Below are 7,971 nucleotides of genomic sequence, written 5' to 3'. Positions count from 1 at the left end.
CATATGCCTCAACTCATACTTTCCGGATACTTAATCCCACCTTTATAACCACCCATTTACGCAGTGGCGTTTGATGTAATCAAAGTACCTTTCCGGTATAAGTGATTTACATGATCTCATGGTCATAAGGACTAGGTAACTATGTATCGAAAGCTTACAGCAAATAACTTAATGACGTGATCTTATGCTATGCTTAATTGGGTGTGTCCATTACATCATTCATACAATGATATAACCTTGTTATTAATAACATCCAATGTTCATGATTATGAAACTAATCATCCATTAATCAACAAGCTAGTTAAGAGGCATACTAGGGACTCTTTGTTGTTTACATATCACACATGTATCAATGTTTGGCTTAATACAATTATAGCATGATATATAAACATTTATCATAAACATAAAGATATATAATAACCACTTTTATTATTGCCTCTTGGGCATATCTCCTTCAATAAACTAGAGCTTAGCAAACCTTACTAGGATGTCTAGCACTTACATTAGTATTAGTTTGCGAGTACTTGAAGTACTCACGGCTTTGTCCCTGGCTATTCAAATGGCCAGAGTATGAAGATGAACAAGGAGATGACCAGCAGGACGCCTACGACAACTAGGAGTCTTTCGACGTCAAGCGTTGGCCTGTGGACTAGAGAGTCCTTGTATCTTACGCTTCCGCTATGAACTTGTGTTTGTTCGTTGATCAATAGATCAACTATTCGTGTAATATGGATGATGTGATTCCAAGTTGTAAGACATTATGGTTTGTAATGAATGATGACTGTGATACTTAACTATTATGCCTCGCAACAACAATATTCCTGGGATTGCGATGTATGACATAATAGGCATTCGGACTTAAAAATCCGGGTGTTGACACATAGTAAATCTACAGGTCCTCATACCCTTCGAGTACGTCATCCACCGTGACACAAGCATAGCCAGCTGCACTGGGATTGTTGTGATGGAGTGCTCCAGGTTTACAAGGTAAAGCGGTGCCGAATGCCACCTTGCAGGAAATGTTCCTCATTGGCTGAAGCAGCTCATATTCTTTCATAATGTCCCGTACATCGTCCACAGGGTAGCGAGGCCCCGGTGCACCATCGATCGTCGGTGCATTAGCACCAGCCGGGACATCCGTGGAAGCCACGCTGCTTCTCCGCTGCTGGCTTCTGATATTTGCTGCATGATCTTCACGCGGCCCATGCCGATCTGCATGTTGCTAGATCACACACCATCTGCTTCACATCAAATAGTTCCCTTTTCAAGTTCCCTAGACGATCTGCATCACGGCCCGTATTTCTATTACGGCTTTTGTAATTGTACGGGTCATTGTCCTGGGGAAACCCTTCCTTCCACAGAATGGCGCCTTTGCCTCGTACACGTCCAGGGTGTTCAGAATTCCCGAGGGCTACTGTTAGCGGGTCCTTCTCTCTGTTCACCTTGATCTTCCCCGCTTGAGCTTCGGCCATTGCCGCAACAAGAGCGGCGGTGGGAGTAAACACTTTCTTCCGGTGAACACACCTCTCTGTGTTCGGGTCTAGCGATCCCCCATGCCCATACCACCAGCTTTTGGCCCTTGGGTCCCATCCCTCTGTACCTAGAGTGATTACTCGCTCCCTTAGGTTGTTCTCCATCTTCTCACACTTAGGCTCCAAAGTGCGGTATCCTCCTCGCCCCATAATATGATGGTACTCTTTTTATTAGCATTTTCCTTATTTTTTCCCGATATGGTCTTGGTAAGCTTCGATTCCTTTTGCTTCACAAATTCGGGCCACACATCTTTCAGTCTCTCATACTATCCTTTGAAATCCGGAGTCTTCTTCTTCTTCGAGATATAGTGCCGGGCTATATTTTTTTTGAAGTTCCGGAATTCTTCGCCCATCTTCTTAAGAGCGAACTCTTTGACTAGCCTTCTCCTCTGACGTCCACCCGGAATCACATTACCCTCTTCATCGTGTTTGTTGTATTCCGGAGGTAGAACGAAATGTTCCATAAGTTTTCTCCAACAATCCTTTTTCATTCTCTTGTCGACAAAAGTAAAAAAAACAACACGTACCTTCTTTGGCTCATTGCATTCCTAGAGGGCGATCGAGATGTTGTCTCTAGCAACCACTCTGCATTGGTTAATAAACTTTGTCAAGTGCTTTTTGGGCTCCAACCGCCTGCCATTTTCATCGATCGTCAACGTTTCTCTAGGTTTCATCGTTTGGGTTTTGCCACGCGGCTTTGTTGCAATCGATTTTATCGATCCAGAGGGCTAAAAAAGAAAGAGAGTCACGTTAATACATATTTATTCAAATCACTAAATTTGCATTACCAAAGGCTCAATGTATATACATATACCTCGCCCTCCAGCAAACGTTTCAATGTCCATGCCTTGATCGTCACCTTCAACTTCACCTTCACCGTCAAGGTTTAGATATGAATAAACATCTTCTTCTTCATATTCTGGTGGCATATAGGGAATATCACCGTTTATGATGCCATTTATATGTGCTTCAGCTTCCCGATCATAGTTATCCAAAATCGGGTCTCTATCGCCCATCATATGTCACTCCTGAAGACATGTAAAAAAGTTAGTGGAACGCCGCCATATGTCCCGGATCATAGTTTTATTAATTAAAATAGATAAATCACCAAATATATTTACAACAATAATTAACAATTAACAAATTAAGAGCTAGGCCGGGTCTCTATCGTCCGTCATATGTCACTCTGAAATATGTACTATGCAGTATATAAGACTACCATAAAATTGGGTCATAGTTATCCAAAATCAAGTCATAGTTATCCAAAATATTTTTACAACAAATCACCAATATATTAACAAAAATAATTAATAGTAAAACCTATAATAATTCCCCTGCTGATCTCCAGTAGTACCTTCCGTGCCGGCAACAACACCGGCATCGATAGCACAAGATTGGTACCCCCTGTGGGATGATGTGGTAGTCGAGCGTTGGAGGCGAAGAGCAAGGCTCTACCGGGTATGGGGGTGAAGCTCGATGAGGCCGGAGCTCAGGGCGCACTCGCCGGAAGGATCAGGAGGTGCTCGCCGGGAGAGTAGTAGGGGCGGCGCGCTCACCGGGGAGGAGCAGGACTAACGCGCGTGCTAGAGTTGCCACTATCGAAAACGCTTACGCAATTGCCAAGGGGGTAGAACCACCGGAATATATTTACAACACAATAATCTATCTATTATATATTAAAAGTACATTAAGGGATCACCAGAAAAAAAAAGAATATTTTATATATTAAAAGTACATTAAGGGATCACCAGAAAAAAGAGAATAAACTAGAAAATTCCACAATAATCAGAAACATATGGCCATCTAATTAGATAGATCAATAAACCACAACCAACCGATCTTGATAATAGAAATTCGGATATTAAAGTTCCATAAAATTACCCACCTTTGCCACACATAAAGTAGCCTTTTAATCTTTCCCTGTAAAAAAAGTTTCGTCAAACATTAAAAAGTCCAGCAGCCCCTCTTTTCAACGTAGCCATGGATACCATAAAAAAGCGTAGCCATGGATCCCTAGGTCAGTTGCCGATCATATCGTCTGGGATCTGAAGAAGTGATTCACTGCCCCATCTTCAGCCAGCTACCCAGGTCCGTGAAAAGCTTGGGCAAGGGCCACTTCCCCGTGGGCACACGGCCAACGTCGAGACATCCGATTGATATGAGATGCCGATTTGCCAGCACACAGATTCTCATCTGGCACATACATCCCGATGTATGCATCATGCAAAGCCCTCAATGTGTGATATATAAAAGGAGAAGAGCGCACAAGCACTGACACACACATGATCTAGGTGCAGGTATGTCTCTCGATCATATGATTGTCTCCCAGTTTTGTGGAAGCACAGCTGGACTGACACCGAAAGTTTTGCTTCATACACACAGAAATCAACACGGAAACTAATGGGAAAGCTATCCAATAGTGCTCAAGGGAAGATAGCTGGTCCTGATGGACACGACAGATTGGTATAGTATTGCAATCTATGAAGGTTTCATCATATCCCCGTTTAATCAGATAATGCAGGGAGGGGCTGACCGTGGAGAAGGCGTTCAAGAAGGAGGAGGAAGGATCGACCTGAACTGCAACCAGCCGGTGAAGATGCAAACGTTTCTGGGACCACAAGACATAGTGCAAAGACATGAAGGAGCTGGTCAGATGGTTTAACACATACATCTGCACCGAGGCCATGGGCAAAGACACTGATGGTCGTCATCATGTACTCCAGCATCAGCATAAGCAGCAACTTGCAGCGTCGGCAGATGCGTGATCGATTCAATCGAATCATCTATGTCTCCGTAAGTATAGTTGTACCTTGCACACAAAAATGTTATTTTATTCTTTAAATAATAGAACACGTAAAAAAGCCTTATATGCAGTACCATAGTACTCCATTGGTAAAGTATGAAGCAAATAGGATAAGACACAACTAATTTCCCATACGATGAAAAATCTACTGGTAAAGTATGAAGCACATATAAATGTGGAGGTGTGCAGCAGATCATTATCGACCGTGGAGAAGGCGTTCAAGAAGGAGGAGGCGCCGAGCTAAGGATCGACCTGAACTGCAGCCAGCCGGTGACGATGCCAACGTTTCTGCAACCACGAGACAGAGTGCAAAGACATGAAGGAACTGGTCAGACGGTCTAAGTCTAACACACACATCTACACCGAGGCCCATACAATGGAAATCTACTGGTAAAGTATGAAGCAAACATAAATGTGGAGGTGTGCAGGAGAATCAGATCACTATTGATAAATGCCTTTTTAAATACATAAATAGCGGCGATGACCAGGCGACAACACTAATATAAAATGATGAGATCAAGATTACCTCGAATGCACGTACATCTGGAACCGACACATGATGGAGAATATTCCATTTCGAGATGCACGTTCGAGATCCCTGAATTGAAAGGTGCCTTTCCACCTACAGAGTGAGTAATAAGTCATTTTCTCGAATTCTACATATTTAACAAAGATCGTTGGAAAGAAAGAGTAGGAATCACTAAATTTACGGTGGATTAAGAGGGAAAAAAGGATGTGTGAAGAAGCCATACAGACACACTGGACCAAAAGAAAGAAAGGAATATCAGTTTGAAGGATATATTACGCCCATCCAACAAGCCACGAATAATATTACATGTGTATGTTACTTAACGTTGTCAGAGGATGCACATCTTTTGAAGACATAAGAACTCTAAATGGAATTGTCTACACCTCATACAAAGCAGCTTGTGAAGCACTAGGATTTCTTGATGACGAAAAAGAGTGGCTTGACTGCATCAATGAGGCATGAATTTGGGCGACTGTAAACAATCTAAGATAACTTTTCAAAACCATCCTATGCCAACTATTGTGGGAATCATGCTGGGAAGTAACATGGAGTACAAACAGAGAAAACTCTTGAACTCTCCTGACTTTGCCTCATAGCTTCACAGAAGAAATAGAGAAGGTCATGAGACAAGCTGGAAAAACACTTAATGAAAGGTTGCCTCATAGCTTCACAGAAGGAATAGAACTTCCCAATTCTTCAGAGATAAAGGTATTTGGAAACAGATTGCTTAATGAAGAGCCGAGATACAACAAAGAGGAAAAAAATAAGAGCACTAGAGGATCATTGGTCATCTTAACTCCGAAGAGCTAAATGCATTTGATTCAATAATGGAATCAATCAACAATGATTTGGGAAATCAAGTATTTATCGATTGATATGGTGGAATAGGTAGACCTATCTATGGAAGGCAATCATAACAAAATTGGAACTCATGTGGGAGAAAAGGTCTATATTCCAAGAATAATTATGTCACCAGCGGAATCAGCGTGGCCATTCATTCTTAAACACAACCTGACAATATATGTTTCATCAGTAATTTAGATAGGAGATAAATTGAAATGGCCAATTGCTGAAATTGTATATGTACCATGATTTAAAGTACAGAAGTACAAAACAACACCAACTGCAGAACTGAAGTTTTCAAAACCAGACCATTGGGTAACATCCTATGGATCCACAAATATATGACCAGTGCAAAATCTATCTCATCAGACAACCATCAGGTTTCTAACATATAAACAAAACACAACTTCCATGAGCCTCAGTATGAGATCCTTGGTGTGATCTCTTCAAACATTAGCACTCAGAAAATTGATATGCATAAAACGGGAAACAATGAGAAATTATAACCGTCAAATCTGAATAATACTGCAATCCTGCAGGTAAGCAGTCAAATCTATGCCACAGAATGACTAATATTAACATTTTGGTATCTTTATATATGATATGAGCAAAACAAAAACAAAACAAAAAATAAGCCTGTTACTGTTATGGTTGTACAAATCATTTATTTTTCAAAACTATTGCTATGGAATGGACAAAAGTTATGAGAAATGTATGCAAAAGACCTGATCGTGAAAGCTCCCTCAACCTGAGAGCACCATATGAACCTAACATTGAGATTAAATCAAAAAAGAATATGAGATGAAGAAGAGAGAAGAGTATCATTTGATACCACAACATAAAACTTTGGTACTTTCGTTGCAGAATGGAAATTTAAAAAAATTAAAAGCAGGCTGGTACCAATTCATGGCCGCGTCGTCGCCGATTCACTGCAACGCCAGGCACCAGGCCCTCTATCTTCTACAGGTAGACGACCGACAGAAGGCCGGCCATTAGCCCCAATATGCGTCGCAAGCCTCGAGCGCCTGGTCGGATAGAAGTTGCCTCGCCCTCTTCCGCCCGGCCGTCCGCCATGGTTATCCAAGTCCAACAATAGTACGTAAATCTCCAATTGAAGCTCCATTCGTACGTGAGGGACGCAGTCCGCGATTTGGTTTTGGAGGATTCCTGCAAGCGGAGACTAACTTTTTCTTTCCTTTTGGGATAGGATAGGAGCGGAGAGCCGGAGACTACCTGAATTGGGGCCAGCGGTGGAGAAAAAAAAATGGAACGGTGAGCTGTGGGAAACATGGAAAAGACAAAGAAAGCTATAGTACTATTAATTAATATATACAGTCCATTTTCCTAACAAGCCAATTAATCACAAGAAAAGATACAAATTAGCATGTCCACTAGACCCATAAACGCTATAAACTTCAGGCAAAAATGCAAGTTAAATAATTCAATACATCTAAACAATATTTATATATAATATTCATTATCCACGACATTTAGAACTATATATATAACACAATTAAAAAATAGATCAACGGTATAAGATCAATTGATTAGTAATTTTAACTATGTATGTATTGGGTTAGATTAACAAAAAAATAGAACTTATCAAAAAATAAAAAAGTATATTAAAAATATTTATATGAATATTCATTATCCGCGAAATTTAGAATTATATATGTAACACATTTTAGATCAACTGTACAAGATCAATTACATAGTAATTTTAGGAAATGTATTGGGTTAGATTAACTAAAAAAACAGGATTCATAAAAAGATACTTAAGTATATTAGAAAACTAAGTGAATTAAAAAATATTAAAATACGAAAATGCCCTCCTACGCTTTAATTATGATCCAGATTTTTATTGGTTTATCTAGAATGGTTTCTCTTCGATAGATAATACAGGCAATTTTGAAACATGATGTCGCCTGCGCATGTGCGCGGGCCAATCTGCTAGTTATATATAAAAACAAATCATCACCAAAGTATATATATTTACAACATAATAATTTATATATAACAACAAATTAATTAAAAAACAACAATAAATTACTTAAAATATATAATTATCATCACCTCTTATAGTGATGGCGGCGAGGGCGGCTGCTGCGAGGGCCGAGAGACGACGACGGACGGCAAGGGGAGGCGAGTCCGCCGGCGAGGCGACGCGATGGAGGACGGGCGAGGGCGGCCGGAGAGAGAGGCGACGGACGATAGCGCGCGGTGACCGACGGCGCGCTAGGGTGGCGAGGGGCGCACGACGATGG

The 7,971-nt window shown here is 40.9% G+C and overlaps 1 long non-coding RNA gene across 4 annotated transcripts; it reads right to left on the bottom strand.

Annotated features, from left to right (window-relative positions):
* Window positions 1–733: 733 nt before the first annotated feature.
* On the bottom strand, window positions 734–6,981 carry LOC127299934 (uncharacterized). 4 transcript variants are annotated; one of them, XR_011745014.1, is made up of 7 exons: window positions 6,608–6,981; window positions 4,862–6,474; window positions 4,202–4,623; window positions 2,476–2,560; window positions 2,347–2,403; window positions 2,060–2,260; window positions 734–1,950 (listed from the first exon to the last, which is right to left on the bottom strand). It is a non-coding gene; the product is annotated as an uncharacterized lncRNA (long non-coding RNA). The 4 variants fall into 4 exon arrangements; XR_007850798.2 differs by having other exon boundaries at window positions 2,347–2,560; XR_007850797.2 differs by lacking the exons at window positions 734–1,950; window positions 2,060–2,260; window positions 2,347–2,403; window positions 2,476–2,560 and having other exon boundaries at window positions 3,386–4,623; window positions 4,862–4,957; window positions 6,433–6,474.
* Window positions 6,982–7,971: the final 990 nt, after the last annotated feature.

Source organism: Lolium perenne, chromosome 5 (assembly GCF_019359855.2).
Source record: "Lolium perenne isolate Kyuss_39 chromosome 5, Kyuss_2.0, whole genome shotgun sequence".
Lineage (NCBI taxonomy): Eukaryota > Viridiplantae > Streptophyta > Magnoliopsida > Poales > Poaceae > Lolium > Lolium perenne.
Note: the sequence above shows the minus strand (reverse complement) of the source record. Positions and strands in the feature narration are given on the sequence as shown.